This window comes from Lactuca serriola, chromosome 4, assembly GCF_051521515.1.
Source record: "Lactuca serriola cultivar US96UC23 chromosome 4, Lser_US96UC23_V15, whole genome shotgun sequence".
In the NCBI taxonomy this organism is placed as follows: domain Eukaryota; kingdom Viridiplantae; phylum Streptophyta; class Magnoliopsida; order Asterales; family Asteraceae; genus Lactuca; species Lactuca serriola.
In genome coordinates, this window is record NC_136411.1 from 102106380 (window position 1) to 102117145 (window position 10766).

Sequence of the window (10766 nt, forward strand, 5' to 3'; positions counted from 1 at the left end):
TCCCGATCTGTCTGAAAACTAGCGTCACTGTACCCTCGTACCCTTAAGTCATCACTCCCACCGAGGACTAGAAACCATTTCTTGGTCCTTCGAAGGTACTTAAGAATATTCTTAACTGCAACCCAATGAGCTCTACCAGGATTCCCTTGATATCTGCTGACCATGCTCAAAGCGAAGGCCACATCAGGGCGAGTGCAGGTCATAGCGTACATGATAGAGCCTACTGCGGAAGCGTAAGGTACTCGACTCATATCAGCTATCTCTGTCTCTGTACTCGGGCTCTGAGTCTTACTCAGCTTGGTATTGCTTTGGATCGGCAACTCCCCTTTCTTGGAATTTTCCATACTAAAACGCTTCAGTACCTTTTCCAAGTATGTATCCTGACTGAGTCCTATCAGTCTCTTTTCCCTGTTTCTTACTATTCTTATTCCCAGAATATAAGCAGCCTCTCCGAGGTCCTTCATAGCGAAACATTTCCCAAGCCAGGACTTGACCTCCTGCAAGGTTGGGACATCGTTTCCTATGAGTAGTATGTCGTCAACATATAATATGAGGAAGCTTACTATACTCCCACTGGCTTTGACATACACACAAGATTCACCTTCGCTTCGCAGAAAGCCAAACTCTTTAACCTTCTCGTCAAAACAAAGATTTCATCTGTGAGATGCTTGTTTCAATCCATAAATGGATTTCTCAAGCTTGCATACTCTATTTGGATGCTTCGCATCGACAAAACCCTCTGGCTGATTCATGTAGACATCCTCAGCCAACTTTCCGTTAAGGAAAGCGGTTTTCACGTCAATCTGCCATATTTCATAATCATGAAACGCAGCTATGGCAAGCATCACCCTAATAGACTTTATCTTCGCAACTGGTGAGAAGGTCTCACCATAGTCAACTCCGGGAGTTTGAGTAAAGCCCTTCGCAACCAATCGCGCTTTATAAGTATGCACTTTCCCATCCATGTCCGTCTTCTTCTTGAAGATCCACTTGCACCCGACTGTCTTACGACCCGGTACATTATCAACCAAATTCCAAACTTGGTTGTCGTACATGGACTGAATCTCGCTGTCCATAGCCTCTTTCCATTTCGCAGACTCCGGGCCTGCCATGGCTTCCTTATAACTGCTAGGTTCATCCAAATTTACTAGTGTACTATCACTAATAAATGTATCCCCTTCAGTAGTAATATGAAAACCATAAAACTGGGGTGGAACACTAGCCCTAGTGGAATGTCGAAGAGGTAGGGACTCGTCAACAGGTTCAACAGGAGTTTCCTCCTCAAGTTGAGTGCCAGTGTCAGAGGTTCCTTCATCGCTCTGATCTTGAATCTCTTCAAGTTCAATTTGCCTCCCACTGTCTTCTTGGCCTATCAATTCCCTTTCTCGGAAAACTCCTCTTCTAGAAACGAAGACAACATTGTCACTCGGTCTATAGAAAAGGTAGCCAAAAGACTTCTGCGGATAGCAGATGAAATAACACTTCTCACTACGAGGTTCTAGTTTGTCGTGAGTCTCTCGTCTTACGAAAGCCTCGCAACCCCAGACCTTGATATGTGCCAACGAGGGAGCCTTCCCTGTCCACATCTCGTGAGGAGTCTTGGAAACCTTCTTGATGGGAACTAAGTTAAGTATGTGGGCGGCAGTCTCTAAGGCATACCCCCAGAAAGCTATTGGTAACGAAGTCCGACTCATCATAGAACGAACCATGTCCACCAAGGTCTGATTACGTCTCTCAGCCACACCATTCAATTGTGGCGTCCTCGGAGGCATCAATTGTGAAACGATTCCACATTCTTTTAGATAGTCATGAAATTCAAGACTTAGGTACTCTCCTCCTCAGTCTGACCGAAGCATCTTGATATTCCTGCCCAGCTGATTCTCCACTTCATTCTTAAACTCTTTGAACTTTTCAAAGGTTTCTGACTTTTGCTTGATTAAGTAGATATATCCATATCTGCTATAATCATCTGTAAAAGTCACGTAGAAGCGGCAAGCATCCCTTGTGGTGGATCTAAAGGGCCCGCATACATCGGTGTGTATGAGATCCAATAAACCCTCACCCCTTTCACAAGTGCCAGTAAAAGGTGACTTGGTCATCTTCCCAAGTAAACAAGATTAACACGTGTCATCGTCCCTAAGGTCGAATGACTCCAACACTCCATCCTTTTGGAGTTGGGCTATGCGTTTCTTGTTGACATGGCCAAGCCAACAATGCCACAAGCATGCTTTTTCTAGACTAGTAGATGAATCAATATTCAAAACATTATTTCCAAAATTATCAACAATCATCATAGATTCATAAATCCCATTACAAGGTAATGCATTGAAATAAAAGACACCATTCAAAAAAACATTAATAGAACCATTACTATTATCAAAAGAATATCTGAAACCTTGTCTAAACAACCCGTGAAAAGAAATAATGTTTCTTGCCATATCTGGCGAATAACAGCAATTCTCTAAATCTATTCCTAACCCATTACTCAACACTAAAGAATAAACACCGACTTTGGTTACAGACGATGATCTTCTGTTTCCCATAATCAGGTTCATCTTCCCATGCTCCATCTCCCTACTTCTTTTTAAGCCCTGCAAATCAGAACAAATGTGGTAACCACATCCTGTATCAATAACCCATGAAGTAGCAAATGATGAGTTATTAGATTTAATAGAATACATACCTGCAAATGTGGGCTTGATCTTCCCATCTCTTATCTCCTGCAGATATTGAGGGCAGCTTCGCTTCCAGTGGCCCTTTTGGTGGCAATAGAAGCACTCTGCTTCTTTAGGATCGGAAGAGGGTTTAACGGAGCCAACTTTGGTCCCACTTGAGGACGAACCATCACGGGGTTTCCCCTTATGGTGGCTCTTACATGGAGCCTTCCACTTTTTGCCCTTTCCTTGACCCATTGCCATCACAGGAGCGGCCACAGCAGGGGACGGTGCAACGGATTTGTCTTTGAGGTTGCTCTCAGCAGTCCTCAAGAGCCCTTGGAGCTTGCTCAAGGAGACCTCCTCTTTGTTCATATGGTAGGTCATCCTGAACTGATTGTAGCAGGAGGGCAAGGAGTGGAGGATTATGTCGATGGCCAAATCCTCATCAAACTTAACATTAAATTTTAGAAGACGATCAACATACCTCTGCATTCTTTGCAAATGAGAGGTTAGGGATTCTCCACTCCCCATCTTAGCGGTGATCATGTTAGTAATGATCTCATAGCGCTCTTGCCTCGCGCTCTGGTGATACCTGTCCAGCAAATCCTGATGCATTTCATATGGATACATGTCCTCATAGGACTTTTGGAGTTCGAGGTTCATGGTGGCTAGCATGATGCAGTGAACTTTCGTGGCATCACGCTCGTGGGCCTCAAAGGCGGCCAATTCCTCAGGAGTAGCAACATCTGGGACGATCTTCTCAAGCTTTTCATCGAGGACATATTCTTTGTCCTCGTAGCGTGTGATCATGCGGATATACCTCATCCACTCGTTGAAGTTTGAACCATCAAATGTCACTTTCTGACACAAGTTCATCAACGAGAATGGCCCAGAAGCATTGTTGTTGTTGTTTGCAGACATCTGAAAAAGAAGGGAACAAAGTTTGATTAGAAATGAACCCCAATTAAACACCCAAATGAGAAATTAGGGCTAGGATCCAACAACATTATTTACAACTTAGAAAGGGATGTCGTACTCTAAAAGTAAATAATTTGAAGGTAAGTGAATGACGATTCACTAATTCTCACCATGAAAAACAAAAAAGCAATTTAGGTTTTAAATGTATTGAAAACTCCTAGATCTTTGAGATTCATTGAACTTTTCAATGGCATGTTTAAATCTCGATATGCATTTCAAATTTGCGATTGGGATGCCGAGGATCACAAACAAATTTGTGAATAACCATGCGAATCAACGTGGTGCACTCAATGTCTCTATCACCTAATCAATGTGCCGGTAAACCACACACGCTCCATTGATCTATGACAAACATCGAGTCACCCTTCGCTACCAATGTCATCCCCAAATTGATGTGCCGGTTAACTACACACGCTCCATCAACGTTTGACAAGGGTACGAAGTGTAATTCCATGGATTAGCATCATTTTCACATTTTACCCTAAAGTAACTAGGAATGGGAATTTGTAAAACATGTAGTTACTTTATGTTCAACATTATACTTTTAATGAGGAGAGGGTTGCCCTATCCTACCCGTTCGGCTAACAACCCTCCACCAGTCAAGCAAGCGGTAGGTGTGAGTGTACACCCATTAAGCGCCATTTTATAGGCAGCAATCTTATACCCACCTTATAGACTGGCTTCGTGAATGAGGCCTACTAACGGTAACACTAGCATTTAAAGTTATACACACACACACACACACACATATATATATATATATATATATATATATATATATATATATATATATATATATATATTAATTAAGCTTGTAATAATATATAATAGTATAGGGTTGAATTTTAAACTTGTAAAATTCTAAGGGTTTGAAATTTAAATTATTCAAAATTAAACTTTTAATTACAAAATTCAAATTTCAAAACTTTAGGGCAAGTTTTGAACTTTTCAAAACATAAGGGATCAAATAACAAATAATTCAAATTAACCAATTAATTTCATAATTATCTATATTTGACCTAATCTTAATTTTAGTCATTAGATAATTACCAAATAATTTTTTAAATAATCCATATTTATCACATAAATAACTAATATTTAAAAGGATTTGAAATTATCTATTCTTTTGGCAAGGATAAGCACTTAATATAGATAAAATTCCGATCTTAACTTCATAAAACAAATTAAGCATCAAGTCCAAGTCAAAACAGCAGCAAAAACCTGAAAAACCCTAATTCTGACGAACTGACTCGCCGAGTCAGGCCTGGACTCGCCGAGTAGGGGCCAACTCGCCGAGTCCAGGTACTGACTCGCCGAGTTGAGTAGGGCAGGGACCAAAAATCGTTTTTTCAGCAATTAAAGCAGTTAAGCATCACATACAACTGAAACCAATCAAAGCTCTGATACCACTGATGGGTTTTATGCATAAGAAACATTCCTATGTGCTCATACAAACCCTAATGCTTTGATCTAGGTTTCTTTATTGAACATGCTTTGATTCCAAGACTTACAAACCCTAATCTAGCATATAAACAACAAAATTAACATATAGAATCAGATCTAGATGTTTACCTCTGCAATGGTTGGCTTAGATCTTGTATATCTTCTTCTTTTGAGCCTAGAGTCACAAATGTAACTCCTCTAATGGTTCACAACCCCCACAAGCCAGAAGGCAATATGAGAGAGGGAGAGAGAGGCTAGAAATCGGCCTAGGGTACTCTTAGAATCAAGTGGTAGCCGAATTCATGCCCTAGGGGTCATATTTCTACTTACAGGTTACTAGGGTTTCACTCTAAACCCTAATGGACAGCTTAGTCACCAAACAGCCCATGGAACCTTCTGGAATAAGGCCCTTGGACGAAAATATGATGGATACCCATCATAATTTCGTTCCCCCTTAAGCCCATTAGGTTTCCTTAACCCAAAACTCAACTATCATACATTTGACAGTTTATACCCCTTCATTTAATTAATCTCTTTTGACCACCAAATTAATTCCTAATTAATTTATGACCAATACTAATTAAATAAATATGATTTCTCATTTAATATATTATTCTTATAATATATTAATAAATCATAATACTCTCTCTTTCTCCTTAAATTACCTTGTCAAGTTGCTTTGGAGAAGGCAACCCAAAAGGACCATGCATAACCGGGTCAAGTACATACCAAATATAGTTACGGGCTTAGACACTATTCCAACAGTGATATGTTCGGCGGCGAATTGGTTGCTTGTAGACATGTTTTTACTAGAGTTTTTCGTGTGAACATAACACAGAAGAATCGTTAAATGATGACTGGGGGTTCTCCCGGGATGTCGCTCCGACGACCAAGTTAGTTCTTCCTTAGAGAGAGAGTTTAGGGTCAATTATGTGGAGAACATGATGGATCCCTTCCTTGGGCAGAAAGAGATCATTTTATACCTGTTTCTAACGGAATGAAGAGACTCTCCCATGTGGGAGTGAGACGTCGTATCCTCTTATTGGGAGGAATATGCCCATGATAACTAATTGTCAAGTGACGTCAGTTCTAGTGACGAAGTTGCGTCACCAGGCTTCTTGTCATGACCTGATTAGTCGAGAGAAAATAAGCAGACCACGAGGAATATTCTTTCCTCATGAGGGGAGACGGGCTACCGGCTTAATGCTGGCCAGCTTGGGCAAGGCCCTGGCTTGATAACGCCTAATTAGTGCTTTCCGTTAAGTTTAACGTGGCCGTATATGGTAACGTTAATATATATATATATATATATATATATATATATATATATATATATATATATATATATATATATATATATATATATATATATATATATATATCAAGGGTTGTAAAAATCGTTTGACGGTAGCTCGACGGTCGACTGATGTTAAGGGATTAATCGGTCTTGGCGGGGATTAATCGAGGATTAATCGGGGACCATAAATTATTAATAAAATATTAAAATTAATTAAATATTAATATATCATAAGAAAAACAAGTACTTCAAAATTAGAAAATAAGAAAAGTTGTAATTTGGAAATTTGGAAATACGAAAATATGAACATTTTTGTATAATATTTGAAATTTTGAAAATTTGAAAATTTTGGAGTAAAAAAAGAAAGTTGGTTTTTTGAATTTTTCTAAAAAAAATTTAAAATTTTTTTACCTTTTTTTGATTTTTTTTTCGATTTTTTTGACTTTTTTCGGATTTTTTTACTTTTGTTGACCGATTAATCCCGCCAAACCCGATTAATCCTAAATTTCCGATTAATGCCTTAATCCTTGACGGTTGGAGAACGCCAAGCGATTAATCCAAGATTTATCGCCGATTAATACTGATTTCTGCAACAATGATATATATATATATATATATATATATATATATATATATATATATATATATATATATATATATATATATATATATAACAAAAGGATGTTATTATGTATATAAATGTGTGTTCTCTTTTCATGAAAATACCACTAATTAAAAAAATATACAATGATAAAAGATATTAATATAAACCGTTAAAAGAAAATGGATTGAAACAGAGATAATCCAGACTAAAGCAGAAGTTTGTTGCTACATAGACAATTATACATGAAACTAAAAGTATGGACATGAATACTCGTCTGGCCTAATTAGATATCCATGTTTAAAAAGCCCTGCAAATGCCATAAGCTCTCTACAACCTCTAGCAAACGGATTCAATCTCATGAATGGTGGAAAGAACAGCCAAAAGCTCGTAGTTATCACAAATACCAAAGTTAAGACCCGGGATACCACTCGTTGGGGCTTAAACTGACGACCAATGGTTTTCTTGATCACTATCTCAATTCCAACCCAAACCCCTTGAATTACGAAAAACCAAGTGACTTCCCATGTTGGGGTTAACCGGCCAAGGTAGTAAAATATTATCTCGTGCATGATCCCAGACACAAGAAACGTCGTGAAAACAGCGGGCACCGATACCCATCTTTCAGGAACTACACGGCCAAAGATTGCTCGAGATGGATGGTAGACTGTAGGGCGTAGTATACTAGACACCATAAGGTTCCATCTTTTTCCCCAAAAGTTCTGGACAGAGGTTGCCTGGTGAGGCTCATCAAATTGTGGTTCAAGCTCAACGCCAACTAGGGTTCGAGCTAAAGAAGCAGCCACAGCTAGGATTAACTCCAGCCAGAAGAAGATGTAATAGGAATAAATTGATGTTAACAACAGAGGATGGAGATTGGCTTTATAGTCATAGGCCTTGATTGCTATTAGTAAGAGAAAAACTCTAGGAGCATAATCTATGATCGATCTTTGAGGCCTTTTTGTGATTTGATCGGATGTGTCTTCTTGGTTTCTTTTGACCTTGATAGGTAGGCAAGCTGAAGAAATGAAGTGAGATAAAGGGAGGGGTGGATGTGAAGATAAAGGGCCTTTACCAAAAGAATATAGAACGAGCTTGAAGCTTCCAAGCCACGAAATGAAGAAAAAGGTTGGACCACAAAGAAACATCGTGTAGAGATTTAAAGGAAGATAGAAGAAGAGAAACATAACAGGAAACAAAGCCACGAATCGAGTTGTACCAGGTGCAGTAAACTTGCCAACACTGTGACAGTAGAAGAGAGATGCCACAGCTACACTCCAATCTAAAATGAAATTGTATGCTTCCCCCTCCATCCGGCTATTAATTTTTATGTTTCTCACTCCTTGATGAATTGAATTCTGCAGATGATGTGAATATATAAATAAGGGGATCTAAATAAAAATCGATAATTCTATAAGCACGCATCATCCTTTTTAAACTTTATTTTTGTTTTTGTATTTTTTTTTTGTATTTTTTTATATTTTATTGTTTTTTATTGATATTATTTAATTTATTATTATTATTTAAAAAATATTAAAAATAACAATAATATAAATAATAATAATAAAACAAAGTTTATTTTATTTATTATCAGATACACTAACAGTTTTTAGTATTATAATTGTGCAGTGCATTATGAGTAATATCAGGAACATTTAGTTGAATAGTAGACAAACTTTCACATCAAGCAGAACATTCTAATCTATACGTACATAGTATAAAAGGTTTCTCCTAGAGTTCAGACTATTTACATGTTATTTTTCCAACAATTGTTGTGTTATTTTTTCTGTTCGGACTATTCATATGTCATTTTTTCGTTCGGACTATCATTGTACTATTTTTTTTCCATTTGGACTATAATTGTATTGTGTTTTCGATTGGATTATCATTATGTTATTTTAGTTATTTAGACTATCCCTATGTTACTTTTCATTCCGACTATCTCCATGTTATTTTTTATTTCCGACAACTCTTATGTTAGTTTTTTTGTTCCGACTGTTGCTATGTTATTTTTTTCATTCATACTATGCATGTGATACTTTTTTCGTTCGGAATATCCTTATATTATGTTTTCATTCACACTATCTCTAACTTATTTTTTCGTTCCAATAATTCATGTGTTGTTTTTTTTTTTCCATTTGGACTATCTATTTGTTATTTTTTCGTTTATTTATCTTTGTGTTACATTTTCCATTGGAACTATTCATGTGTTATAATTTTGTTCAGACTATCATTGTATTATTTTTTTGTTCGAACTATTCGGTGTTATACTTTTGTTGTTATTTTCGTAAAAAAAAAAAAAAACTATTGAACAATACATGGATAGTCCGAACAAAAAAATAACACGATGATAATCTAAACAAAAAAATAAGAAATGGATAGTCGGAAGAAAAAAAAATAACAGATAGTTGGGACAACAAAATAACATAGTGATAGTTATAATACAAAGATAGTCGAAACGAAAAAATAACACATGGATAGTCTGAATGAAAAAATAAACACTACTATAGTAGGAAGCAGGTAGCTAATCACATTTTGTTAAACAACAAAAGTCGTATTTGACAAAACTAGCCTATAACAGGTAGTAGATAGCAGGAAGCAAGCAGGGTCCGCCCAAACATATATGGGGCTCGGGGCAAAAAGAAAAAAAAAAAAGTGTCCCTCAAAAACAATATAATAAAGATTAAAAAAATATCATTTATTCTTCAGTATACACGTGTTCAATTAGCAATACAAGCAAGTCAAATTGTTTATCTTTTGAGCTAATTTGAGTTTGAACCAACTTTATGCCCTAAAAATCATTTAGGTAATAATTATTTTTATATATGCACACTACATAGCCCATAAATTTTGGGCCCCCTGGAGACGTGGGCCCTTGGCTGTCGCCCGGGTTGCCTACTGTCTGGACCGGCCCTGGAAGCAAGTAGCTGGTATTTGGTAGCATTCTGTTAAACGCTACGTGAGATAGCTTTTAGATTTTGAGTGTTTTCTTTAAACTAAAAGCTAAAAGTATGTAGTGTCAAATGAAGTTTTTTTCTGTTTAAAACGGAACATTTTGTTAAATGCTAGAACATACAAGCTCTTAAACGCTACAACCTAGAAGCTTTCAAATGCTTAATGCCAAACATGCCAAAATTAATTAAGAAATGAAAAAAAAAATTCTGACCTTTTTTATAGGACTAATATCATAAAAGTTCTAAATTTTTAACATGAGGTTGAAAATAGTTCTAACATTTTTTTATTACTGCTAAGGCCACGACATTCTCTTACAGTTATCACTCTAGCCTACTAAACGAGTTTTATGGTTAATTTTCTTATCTTTTTTATAAAATCAATCCTAAAATATGGTTTAAAGTTCAAATTTGGTCCTTTTAGTTTGCAAAAAAATTATTAACTTTTTTTAGCATTATTTTTTGTTCTTTGTATACTTTATTTATTTTCGGTTTTTTTATATACACATTTTTTATTATATATATATATATATATATATATATATATATATATATATATATTGTCTATTTTCATTTTTTAACTTTATTTTTCAGCAACTTAGTTTTTATTTTTATTTTTTTTACCTTTTATACCTATTGTTTTCTATATTTTTCTATTTTAGTTATGTATAGTTTTTCGAATGTTTTTATTTATTTTGATGCAAGTAAATGAACTTGAATTCAATATAAAATACAATAACAAGTTTTTTGTATAAAGTCTGACTATTATTAATTTTTTTATTTCTTCTTTTAGTCTATTATCAAATTGAAAAATATTATCTTGAATTTAAATTATTGAT

At 36.1% G+C, this 10766-nt stretch overlaps 1 pseudogene; it reads right to left on the reverse strand.

Moving 5' to 3' along the window:
* Nucleotides 1-7123: 7123 nt before the first annotated feature.
* On the reverse strand, nucleotides 7124-8366 carry LOC145102196 (acyl-CoA--sterol O-acyltransferase 1 pseudogene; annotated as a pseudogene).
* Nucleotides 8367-10766: the final 2400 nt, after the last annotated feature.